At 36.4% G+C, this 13,487-nt stretch overlaps 1 long non-coding RNA gene across 1 annotated transcript in view; it reads right to left on the bottom strand.

The window, feature by feature from the left end:
• Positions 1 to 13,487, bottom strand: part of LOC130543267 (uncharacterized) — a 205,343-nt gene that overhangs the window by 90,045 nt on the left and 101,811 nt on the right. The window lies entirely within an intron of this gene.

Here is a 13,487-nt window from a genome sequence, read left to right as displayed (position 1 = left end):
CCCAAACCAGGCAAAGACCCCATCAAAAAGGAGAATTACAGACCGATTTCCCTAATGAATATGGACGCCAAAATCCTCAACAAGATACTTGCTAATAGAATCCAACAATACATTAAAAGGATTATCCATCACGATCAAGTGGGATTCATACCTGGGATGCAGGCATGGTTCAATATTCGCAAATCAATCAGCGTGATACATCATATCAACAAGAAAAGACTCAGGAACCATATGATCCTCTCAATCGATGCCGAAAAAGCATTTGACAAAATACAGCATCCTTTCCTGATAAAAACCCTTCAGAGTGTAGGAATAGAAGGTACATTTCTCAATCTCATAAAAGCCATCTATGAAAAGCCTACTGCAAATATTATTCTCAATGGGGAAAAGCTGGAAGCCTTTCCCTTAAGATCAGGAACACGACAAGGATGCCCACTCTCGCCACTATTATTCAACATAGTACTAGAAGTCCTTGCAACAGCAATCAGACGACAAAAAGGGATCAAAGGTATTCAAATTGGCAAAGAAGAAGTCAAAATGTCTCTCTTCGCAGATGACATGATACTCTATATGGAAAACCCAAAAGAAGCCACTCCCAAATTATTAGAAGTTATAGAGCAATTCAGTAACGTGGCAGGATACAAAATAAATGCTCAGAAATCAGTTGCATTTCTATACACGAATAACGAGACCGAAGAAAGAGAAATTAGGGAATCCATCCCATTTACAATAGCACCAAAAACCATACGTTACCTTGGAATTAACTTAACCAGAGACGTAAAGGACCTATATTCTAGAAACTATAAATCACTCTTGAAAGACATTGAGGAAGACATAAAAAGATGGAAAGATATTCCATGCTCACGGATCGGAAGAATTAACATAGTTAAAATGTCCATGCTACCCAGAGCAATCTACACTTTCAATGCTATCCCGATCAAAATACCAAGGACATTTTTCAAAGAACTGGAACAAACAGTCCTTAAATTTGTATGGAAACAGAAAAGGCCCCAAATCTCCAAGGAACTGTTGAAAAGGAAAAACAAAGCTGGGGGCATCACAATGCCGGATTTCGAGCTGTACTACAAAGCTGTGATCACAAAGACAGCATGGTACTGGCACAAAAACAGACACATAGACCAATGGAACAGAATAGAGAGCCCAGAAATGGACCCTCGGCTCTTTGGGCAACTAATATTTGATAAAGCAGGAAAAAACATCCGGTGGGAAAAAGACAGTCTCTTCAATAAATGGTGCTGGGAAAATTGGACAGCTACATGCAAGAGAATGAAACTTGACCACTATCTCACACCATACACAAAAATAAACTCCAAATGGATGAAAGACCTCGATGTGAGACAGGAATCCATCAAAATTCTAGAGGAGAACATAGGCAACAACCTCTATGACATCGGCCAAAGCAACCTTTTTCATGACACATCCCCAAAGGCAAGAGAAACAAAAGATAAAATGAATTTATGGGACTTCATCAAGATTAAAAGTTTCTGCACAGCCAAGGAAACAGTCAGAAAAACTAAGAGGCAGCCCACGGAATGGGAGAATATATTTGCAAATGACACTACAGATAAAGGACTGGTATCCAAGATCTACAAAGAACTTCTCAAACTCAATACACGAGAAACAAATAAACAAATCAAAAAATGGGCAGAAGATATGAACAGACACTTCTCCAATGAAGACATACAAATGGCTAACAGACACATGAAAAAATGTTCAAAATCATTAGCCATCAAGGAAATTCAAATCAAAACCACACTGAGATACCACCTTACGCCAGTTAGAATGGCAAAAATAGACAAGGCAAGAAACAACAATTGTTGGAGAGGATGTGGAGAAAGGGGATCCCTCCTACATTGTTGGTGGGAATGCAAGTTGGTACAGCCACTCTGGAAAACAGTGTGGAGGTCCCTTAAAAAGTTAAAAATTGAGCTACCCTATGATCCAGCCATTGCACTACTGGGTATTTACCCCAAAGATACAGACGTAGTGAAGAGAAGGGCCATATGCGCCCCAATGTTCATAGCAGCTTTGTCCACAATAGCTAAATCGTGGAAGGAGCCGAGATGCCCTTCAACAGATGACTGGATTAAGAAGTTGTGGTCCATATATACGATGCAATATTACTCAGCTATCAGAAAGAACGAGTTCTCAACATTTGCTACAACATGGACAGCACTGGAGGAGATAATGCTAAGTGAAATAAGTCAAGCAGAGAAAGACAACTATCATATGATTTCTCTCATCTATGGAACATAAGAACTAGGATGATCAGTAGGGGAAGAAAGGGATAAAGAAAGGGGGGGTAATCAGAAGGGGGAATGAAACATGAGAGACTATGGACTATGAGAAACAAACTGAGGACTTCAGAGGGGAGGGGGGCGGGGGAATGGGATAGACCGGTGATGGGTAGTAAAGAGGGCACGTACTGCATGGTGCACTGGGTGTTATACAGAACTAATGAATCATTGAGCCTTACATTGGAAACCGGGGATGTACTGTATGGTGACTAACATAATATAATAAAAAATCATTAAAAAAAAAAAAAAAAAAGTAAAAGTGGGCTGTTAATCTTCAGACACCAGGCCCCCTTGGCACCAGTTTCTTTGTTAAATCAAAAACCTAACGCCAGAGTCTAGATTATGATTTTTTGAGTCAAAAACAAACATACAAACAAGGCATACAGTTGGGATTAGGGAGTAATATACTCTTCCTGCTAAGTTTAAACTATGCAACTAAGCAAGATATACCTAATGTTTTTCCTGGATTTGAAAAAGTTTTAATAATATATGTGGATGTGTTTGGGGTGCCCAAGGGTTAACTTTCAGTTAGACTGGTAGTAAAGGAGGAAGCCAAGTGCACTGAGGAGTCCTTTAAAGTAGAGGCAAAGATTTAAATGCTCTTTTAATACAAATTTATATAACTTACACTAAAAATAAATGCTGGAATATATTTAGTGCCTATTGCAAAGTATCATTCTAAGCCATTTATTTATATTAACTTATTTTATCTTGCCATATCCCTAAGATGTAAGTACTATAATCATCCATATTTTATAGATAAGAAAACTGAGGCACGGTTAAGTGACTTGGACCCGGGTCATATATCTAATAATTGATGGAGTTAGAATTCAAACGTAGGCAAACTGGCTCAAAATTATGCGTTTTTCATCATTACAGTGAATTCCATCCCCCATGGTGCACAAAATTGGATGGAAAAATACAGCATATTTAGAGAAGGTATTGGATATGATACAAGAAACCTCCTCTTTCTGACCAGGATGTTTTATGAGAAAAAGAGAACAGTGTTGGGGACAGAGATCAGATCAGTCTGTCCTAGTTTCCTCACTTGGGATTCCAAAAAGATATGCAAGAAGGTCAAGAACATTGGAATGGAGGAAGGGAGCTCTAAGTGCATAGCTCCTGATACGTACCTTGTGGATATGCCAGCTTTCTAGAGACCAAACAGGGAAACAACTAGCCTGAGGCAGTGACAATTGTGCCACAATGGTAGAGCAAGATGAATGCATAGATAAGCCAAGTAAGTGAGCTTGACTTGCCAAAGGACTGGATGGATGAAAGAAGAATGAGATTCAAAAATCATTGAAGCATTGGTGAGGATATAATGAGGTGTGATCAGTCAGGATCCAGTAAAAGCCTTAAGTCACAATGCACAATAAGTATGTCACATGTAAGGAATTCAAGACACAATCGTCAAGGTCAGAGATTTGATGAAGAATTAGCTTTGAGGTCAACTGTATTTGAATACTGTTTCATTCACAATGTTTCTGAAAGCAATATAAAAGCATTCATTTCATCCCTTGATCTTTTTCTTCCTTGATAACGATCCACTCCTTCCAGACTCACCTAACTACAAGAGGAAAAATAACTGATTTTTACACTGTGAAAAAATAATTTGAGGATCTTTTACTTATTGGCACATGTTTGTTTATTCAGTCAATAATGACTTATTAATCATTCTGTGCCAAGAGTAGTGAGTGCTACATTCTGCAATCAGAGAGCACAGTACAATAATCTCTTCTTCAATGTAACTCAAATTTGGGGTACAAAAAAGACATTAAAACAAGTTAAACAGTTACAGTAAAAAATATTACGGAATGCTATGGGAATAGTAAAGAGTGAGGTTGAATCTAAATTCCTCAAAAAAAAAAAAGGACATTCAAAGTGTGACCTGAAGTATGAATATATGAATAAAAGTTGACTACATAAATGGAGAATGGGAATGGAAAGAGTTTCCCTAGCATAGGGAGGAAGGATCCAGCAACAACACTGAGCTAGGAATTAGACTGGTATTCACTGTTATTTCAGAGATCTAAAAGGGTCCCCACATTCATAAAATAGAAGTGAAGAGGTAGTGGAGATGTTACCAATGGAACTAGAGAACTAGGCAAAATTTTAAGAGCCTTTTGTTTGTTTGTTTTGAAGATTTTATTTATTAATTATTTGACAGAGAGACAGAGAGATTGCGAGAGAGAGCACAAGCAGGGGGTAGGGGCAGAGGGAGAGGGAGAAGCAGACTCCCCACTGAGCAGGGAGCCTGACATGGGGCTTGATTCCAGGATCCTGGATTCATGACCTGAGCTGAAGGCAGATGCTTAACTGACTGAGCCACCCAGGCACGCCCAGAATTTTAAGAGTTTTTAAGGAATTTGAATTTGTAGTAAGAGCAGTATGAAAGATTTAAAGGGATAAAGATAGTTACATTCTAAAAAAATCATTCTCAAGGGACGCCTGCATAACTCAGTCAGTTAAGCGTCTGCCTTCAGCTCTGGTCATGATCCCAGGGTCCTGGGATCGAGTCCCATATCGGGCTCCTTGCTCAGCGGGGAGCCTACTTCTCTCTCTGCTGTTGCTCCCCCTGCTTGTGTGTGCTCTCTCTGACAAATAAATAAATAAAATCTTAAAAAATAAAAAAAAAATCATTCTCTCAACTTAGAACAAAGGTTAAATCACAGAGGATTAAGAATATGTACTATCATACACGAGTGAGACCTAACTGTATACTGAGCTAGCACGGAAGCAATGACAGTACAGGGAATTGGAAGTTTTTGAGAGATACGTAAGAAGCAGTATTTATAGAATCAATTGTATGTGAAGCTTGGGTGAGAGGGGGAGTTTCTGACTTTTGAAATAAAGGATGAATGGAAAATTGTTAAGAATTGTAAGTATTATATAAGAAAGAAAAATTACAACTGCAGATCACACCCCAAGACTGTGTTAGCCACTGCTGGTACAGAATTTATCTACTTGTGCAATGTAACACAGCTGAGACAGAGAAATAAGGCTTCACTTTCCAGGAGAAGAACTTTTAAGTAACCATGCCTATAGGAAAAAAGACTCTGCTCTTCATGGAACATTCTACAGGAGTGCTAAGACAATGGGGAACAAACCCTATTCCTAATGTCAAAAGGAGGTACAAGACCCAGCAGCAATAATTCTGATGGGATAGCTTGTTAGGATGACTTCTGAGACCTGCTTGGGCTTCTTACAACTTCTCCCATTTGAGTAAACAAGAGTAGAGAGAGACACAGTAGAACTCAAGCCATAGCTCATCGTTAGTCACTGATACTCCTCACCACAAGAAATAGCCCTGGCAAAATGTACAACTACATCCACATTTGTCCACTGGTCCAAAGTAAGAGTCTATTTTAGAGTGTTAGTCTGTTCTACATGTAAGTCAGAACTTGTGGATCAGTTGGGGCCATGGGAATAAATTGTGTTCCCTTTGCCCAGCTTCTCTCTATCCAGCTATCCTCCTTAAAAACAAAACAAACCGAAAACAATTCTCCTTCAGTCTTATATTGTCTTTCAGCTACCACTTCATTCCTTGCTAACTTTCAAACTGAAATTTAGTATATGCTTTTTGTTAATGATTTATCTCAACATTTTCTCTTTTGAATATAGCTGAATCCATGTTTTATCCATCTCTCTTTACAAAACCTGAAGTTGTGTTGTCTTGTTCTGATCTGCAATGAAACTGATGATCTTCCTGTCAGTTTCCTTGCTTAGATCCCTATATCCTTTAAAGTTCTGCATGTTTGAGTGATTTATACATTTGTAACAAAATAGATTTCCCCCTCTATATTTTGTAATGATTTCATGGTAAAACATGAAAAGATGAATGAATTCACAAACATGCAAACAAACTCATGGGTAAATTAGAATAGCCCAGCATATCCTGAGTATTTTATACAAGATAACATCATTTAATTGCAAAAATAAATTTGTAAGGCAAGTACTATTATTATTTGTTTTCAAGATCTGCCACTGTAACTTGGTAGTTGGTTCAGACACGTTAGAATGCCAAAATTCTGCCATAGCCCCATGCAGATATTAAATGAGATACTACTTTATTAACAACTAGGATTATACTGGTAGAGCAGAATTAAGCGAACACAGCAACTCTTTCATAGGTCATAACATGACTGATGAACCAAGTGGAAGCTAAATACAGATTGCTAGTTTTTCCTCCGAGAGAAGAGAAAGAGGTCTCCTCCTACAATAACACTTTCTTCTACTGACAAAGTTACTTGACTCACATACTTAGTAATTCATTAACTGTACCCAAATCTACTGATTTCAGACCCTGGCTCGCTAAAATCATTACATGAGAATAACGGCACATAAAACAAATATTGAAACATTTGAACGTATATCATACTTACCATAGAGACACTGTTAAATGAGTGGAGAGGATCTAGAGAATTCTGAGAAGTACAGAAATTTAAGGACTGGGTAGAAGGAGTAAAGGAGGAAAAGAAGAATCAGAATTGAATAAGGGCTCTAAGATGTGGGAGAAATACCAGGAATACGTGGTGCTCAGGAGAGTGGAAAAGAGATTTTTAAGAAGAATTACTAACCATGCCAAATAACAAGAAGTCAAGCAAGATGAAGATTTTAAATTGTTCAGTGGCTTTTAAGTACCAGAATTTTTATTTTTTTTATTTTTAATTTTTTTGCAAACAGAAGGAATATGGGGGGAAAATTGGTTATAATAATATTAGTATCGGTTATACAAAACTTTATTAAATTCCTATCCTCACATCCTTCAAAATCTAAGTTAACAGTATCATTTTGTCTAAAACAATGCCAATATTTGATATATTACTGGAGTTATTGTAATTATTTAATGTATTCATATTAGTATTGTTAGCATTTTAATATATTTTATAGAAAAAGTCTGAAAATATATTTATACAAAACTTAACAACCAACTGCTTTTGTACTCTACTTCACAAAGACCTGCTTTATTGTTTAGTTTTCTTTGAAATCCCAGCATAGAATTATTTGTTTGCTCACTGCGTTACAACCCTAACTATGACAGCATAGTATTATTGCCTCCCCCACTGATTCTTTCTTATTTATTCTGGTTAAAATTATCACCCTATTATTCTGGATCTTATTTTAACCTTTTAATATACTTTGCTTGCTTTTATATTCCTCACATGTATATGTACCTCCCCAAAATGTTCATCTGTCCAAATCTATTTTCTATACCCAGAAAAACAACCAAAAGAAATAAACATAGGAGATTTGTTTATTGCTCTGCATAAGAAAAATAAATTTGTCCCCAAATGGAATGTCAAGTATGGTACAAAAATGCAATCATCACCAATTATGGTGGGCACTATTATAAAAATTTCCATGGGAGCTGTAGGTTGAGTTGTGTTCCTTTCTAATTGAGCCATTCTATTAATTCCTACTTAGGTCATCTATATTAAAAAGTCTTCTTGCAAAAATTGTTTACTGCTAGTGCTTATATCCATAACTTTAATAATAGATTAAGTGTTTAAAATTCAAAAACACCTCATCTCCTACTTCTTGCAGTTACAGAATAAAATATATTGATGTTTGACAAAGTGTAACATTAGTACCTTCATAGATTTAGTTCCTATTTACATTTCTGTCACCAATTTTTTTCTCCATTTATTTTAGATTATATCTGGGAAGCATTCCTGTGTAGGGAATGTGTGTAAAGATTAGAGAGATATCTGCCTCCAATTCTACCTGTGCCATGCTGGACAAGTTATGCGACCTGTCTGAGGCTCAATGTTCACATCTATAAAATGAAAGTCGTATTTCTAACTTAGGTATAGTTAGAAAGGTTAAACCAGATCATTTATATGAAACTGGGCTCTCAAAATGTTTAATGAATCTTGGCAAAGAGTGAAAGACCAAAAACTAGGCAGAGGGTTTCATCCAATGGTCAGAGAAGTCAATAGGACATTTGGGGAACTCATGGAGCTTAACAAAAAAGAAAGGAATATTAGAATTTGAGACTGCCAAGTAGCTAGAACTTGTGTGGTTAAAATCTCAGGGAGAAGGGAGACTCAAGAAGTGAGTCCAATGCCCTGTTGAATCCTTGAGTTGTGCAGGTAAAAAAAACAAAGAAATGAGCAGAAAGTGAATGAAAATTAGAGTGAAGTGTCTAGTGGAATCATTGCCGTGAGGGCTTTCAAATTGTCTGGGAGGAGAAGCAGTAGTAGACATCCTCAGGCTCTCACTTGGAGAATGACATCCCACCCCGGGAAGACGACATGTAGACTAAGACTTAACAAAACTTAACAAAAACTAAAACAAAGGGCTAGGTCAGCTACAGAATTGATTAGATTAAGGTAAATTAATCTATTATGGCTGCCTAACAGTATATAAGGTGAACTTTCTCTGGTAGAAAATAAAATTTATCTATAACTGAATAATTTTTCATTTACAATGTTAAGCATTCAAACCCAAACCACCAGACACACCATTAAGCAAAACCCAGTGAATATAGATAATATAAATTGACTCACTGGTGATCCAATGATTGTGGTTATCAAGCACAAACTTTAAAATGAATCTCTTTATAAATAAATACGTTTATGAAAATTCATACATATTAGCTTCCTATTGGTGCGATGACAAATCACCAAAGACTTAATGGCTTAAAACATCACAAATTCATTATCTTACAATTCTGGAGATCAGAAGTCTGGAATCAGTTTTATGGGACTAAAATCAACATATCAGTCATTTTCCTTCTAGAGGCTTCAGAGGCTTCTAGAGGTTCCCTCTGGAAGCTTCAGGAGAGAATTACTCCCTTGCCTTTTCAGTCTCTAAATACTGCTGGTATTTCCTTTGTTTATGGCCACAAAACTCCAGTCTCTGCTTCTGTGCTTTCATTGGCTTCTCCTCCCTGACCTCCCATATCCTTGTGATTTCTCCGTGTGACCCAGATAAGAGAGAATAATCTACCTTTCCTGAGAATTTTAATCACATCTACAAAGTTCCTTTGACCATGTAAAATTTTCTATTCACAAATTCTGGGATTAGGGTACGAACATCTTTGGAGAGCCATTATTTAGCCTATTAAATTGATGCTAAAATTGATTTTTTTTTCTGAGAATAAGAACTTATAAAATGGAATCTAGTGGAAATCTAAACTTAAAAAATGCATTAACTGGAAATTTAAAACAAAAAATTAAATTAAAAACAGTTGTAACAGCTAATTGGAAATGACAGAAGAGATTAGTAAACTAAAAGATAGGTCAATAGAATATGTCCAGTCTGGAGCATACAGAGAAGAACTGTAAATGGACAGAAAATAAATATAGTGAAAAGGCCTTATGTATCTGTAATTAAAGTTTGGAATCTATGAAAAGCAGAAGAGAAAATGGAAGAGAAATATACTTTCAGAGATAACGCCTACAGATTTTTCAAAGAAAGAACAAGCACAGATTCAGAGAAATCTATGAAATACACAAATATGAAATATAAATTAAAATATGAAATAGAAGCGATCACTTCCAAGTGTGTGATAAAAACAAAAAACTAGTAAAAATCTCAAGCTAATAAGTGGCAGGATCAGAAATCAAAGCAAAAAATCCTACCAAGCTCAATCTTTTAAATATCTATTTATAGCAACTGTATTTCTGAGAAAACACATGGGATCTTCTTGTCTTAATACCTCTGACCTCTCTACCACATTTTCTGCATCCACAATTAGGGCAACATTCCTTCTCACAAACGGCCAAGTCACCAGATCCTCTGAAGGATGGGTTCTTCAATCCAGCTGCCTGAGTTCAAATCCTGATTCCTTCTACTTACTGAACTTGAGATGGTATAATTTACTGAACTTGAGACAACTGAGTTATAACTGTAACCTTGTTGTAATGATTAAACAGTTGCAAAGCATTTATCACAAATGATACTCTGTGATAAATGGATCTGGCAAAGAAAAGCTCAAATAGCTTTTTATTTTAACATTATTCTCACCATCATGGACTTTTTAAATAAACTACGCAAAAATTAACAGATCTTCCTTTGCACATCATTAATATAGCAACGGGGAGAGATGAACTTTTCCTTTTTCAAACTATTATCACTTTAGGCTACTTTGGAAAGATGAACCTATTAATAGAAGAGGTGGATATGTAAATGATGTAAATCAGTAAGTTAAATGTGTAAATTTTATAAACCTGAAAAAATAAGTGACTTTCAGAAAAGTTCGATTGAACAGGTTATATTAATAGCAAACACTGACATAACACAATACCACAGAGCAAGAGCCTTCTAAGTATTTCACATGTGTTAACAATTTTATCCTCAGCGTAAGCCTGGGAAGTCCATGCTATAGTATGTTCATTTTACAGGTAAGGAAACCAAGGCACACAGATGTTAAATAACTTGACCATGGTAATTCAGCTGAAAAATGGCAGAGCTAGAATTCTGAATAGTCCAAGTGCTCTGGCTTCACTGGGCTCCTTAACCATTGTGCTAATATTAACTATTCTTAATAACAATACATTTTACATCCTGAATGTATGAACAAAAAGTTTTTTAAAAGTTTTCTATATAGCCCAGGGATTATAAACACCAGTTACTGTCCTGAGCTTTATCCCAACACTGTATCACTGTAGCTAGAGAGAGCTAAATGTTTAATGTAGACAGTTAGTGCTAGAATACTACCTGCTATCCCACATGGCATTTGTCACTCTCTTTAAGTTATGAGGCCACATGTCACTGACAACAATGAGAGTCAAGTATACCATATTTAAGAATTAAAAACATCTTTAGGTAGCCCTAGTGAGCAGGGGTGGCTGTGGCAAAGAGGGAACATGGCTGCAAAAGGGTCCCTGTGTGGTCTGTAAGTAAGAAAAAGAAAACAAAAACAGAAACTTGAGACAGAACCCTTAGCCTCTTGATGAGAGTGCCTAGATACTAGGATAAGCTAGGTAACTCTTCCCTCTCCAGTACAAAGCTTCATATCTCCCTTACTTGGCAAACTCACTAATACTGGCTTTCATTTCATGGGAAATAGATCCCAAACAAGAGCAATCCCAAGAAGGTCTTATTCCAAACATATTGCAATGAGATAAAGGAGAAGTACAAAAAGGGGGGAAAATATCTGAGTGATATATTTAGAACTGAAATTTTTAAAAATATTTGAATAAAAAATGATCACACACAGATAATTCTAAATTCTTCATATGTCACGCGAAATTATTATATCTAGTACTATGGTCAGATTGAGATGTTGCCTTTAGTTTTCATCCTTACAATGTTCCAAATCCTTGAGAATTAAGAGCAAACTCTGGAAGAATTTCTACTCTAGAACCTCATTTTTTCCCTATAATTTATTCCTTCTCATTAGTCTGTTCGCTGAGTTCAGGGATTAGTTTTGTATCTTATTTCCGTCTCTTGTCTTCATTACAGAAACAATTTTTATTGATTACGTGTGCTTTCAAATATTTTTAATTTGTTGCTTCAAATATGTTTAATTTGTCATGTTTTGGGGCAGGTCAGGAAAAAACAAATGGGGTATATAACTACAACTAGAGTAAGTATAGGCTTTTATGGGTATCTGCAAAATTTCTCGTGTCTGTGTTCTGTATAGCTAAGGTTATCTCGTAGGTAACAAAGTTTTTGAACATTTCTAAAATGTTCCTTTTTTTCTAAAGATTTTATTTCTTTATTTGACAGAGAGAGAGAGCATAAGCAGGGGAGGCAAGCTGCAGGCAGAGGGAGAGGGAGAAACAGGCTCCCGGAGGAGTGGGGAGCTCAATGAGGGGCTCAATCCCAGGATTATGGGATTGTGACCTGAACCGGAAGCAGATGCTTAACTGACTGAGTCACCCAGGTGCCCCTAAAATGTTCCATTTTTAACAGCACCTAATCAGAAGATAATTCTCTACCAGAAATCCTATATTTTACTTGCTTTTGAGCTTCCAATCCCTGTGATTTACTAAACTTCTAATGATTTAAAATTTCCAGTATTTTCATTATTTCATTTCTTATGTTTGCATTGTAAATCATATATATACACGTATATATAATCAAAAGTAAAGTGACTTTCATGTATTTGCTTGCTTACTTGCAATTTAAAAAAGTTACACTGGGAATTATTCAAATTCATGAAGCCACTTTTCAAAATTCATTTTATAAGATGTCACAGGATGGATACAAAGTAAAATTGTTAATTTTTTTTTTCTATTTGAATACCTGAAGAGAATTTTAAAGAAAATAACATGGTGACTGCTCTTCAGGAAAATCAAACAAGTACAATTTGTCATAGCTTATATTTATGCTTCTTAAAAAGCTTTTTGAAGTTTTCCTTTATTACTAATAATACTGTTCTAGTTAACCTTAGTTTTTTTTTTTTTAAAAGATTTTATTTATTTGACAGAGATAGAGACAGCCAGCGAGAGAGGGAACACAAGCAGGGGGAGTAGGAGAGGAAGAAGCAGGCTTCCCAGCAGGGGAGCCTGATGTGGGCTCGATCCCAGAACACCGGGATCACGCCCTGAGCCCAAGGCAGATGCTTAACGACTGAGCCACCCAGGCGCCCCTATATAATTAATTATTATATATAAATAGTTAACCTTAGTTTTAACCTGGTAAAAAACAAATTATTCTTTTGAATTAAGGTGTTTTGATGGGGAGAGTATTCAAGATTCACAGTTATTTGGAAATCCCAATGAATATTCTGTTCTTTTTCATTAATTGTTCTAACATTCCCTTAAAAATCATAGAAGTAGTAATTATAGATACTATTTTGTTTCTGAACCTGATTTTAATGTGGGGTATATGGGTCCTCCACACCAACAAGGAAATGCTTACACATCCATAGGAGTCCTACAATTCAACTCAATTCTGACTCTTATCTACCCAGAGATAGCATCAGATTCCACAGGTTCAAGGATCAGTCCTATAAGCCTGTACCCTCACCGTGCACACCTCAGACTCAGACACCAATTGCAAGCATCATCTGTGACCAACCAGCTATAGGATGGAGGTTCCAGTGACCCCCTCCTTGGACTTCAGACACAAGTCACAGGGTTCAGGTTGTTACCTATACTTTTAACCAACTGGCTATAAATCAGTTTCTTAGGACCCTCACCCTGGGTTTGACTAATTTGCTAGAGTGGCTCACAGAGCTCAGAGAAATGCTATATGGAAGAGACACAGAGG

Source organism: Ursus arctos, unplaced genomic scaffold (genome assembly GCF_023065955.2).
Source record: "Ursus arctos isolate Adak ecotype North America unplaced genomic scaffold, UrsArc2.0 scaffold_9, whole genome shotgun sequence".
Lineage (NCBI taxonomy): Eukaryota > Metazoa > Chordata > Mammalia > Carnivora > Ursidae > Ursus > Ursus arctos.
Note: the sequence above shows the minus strand (reverse complement) of the source record. Positions and strands in the feature narration are given on the sequence as shown.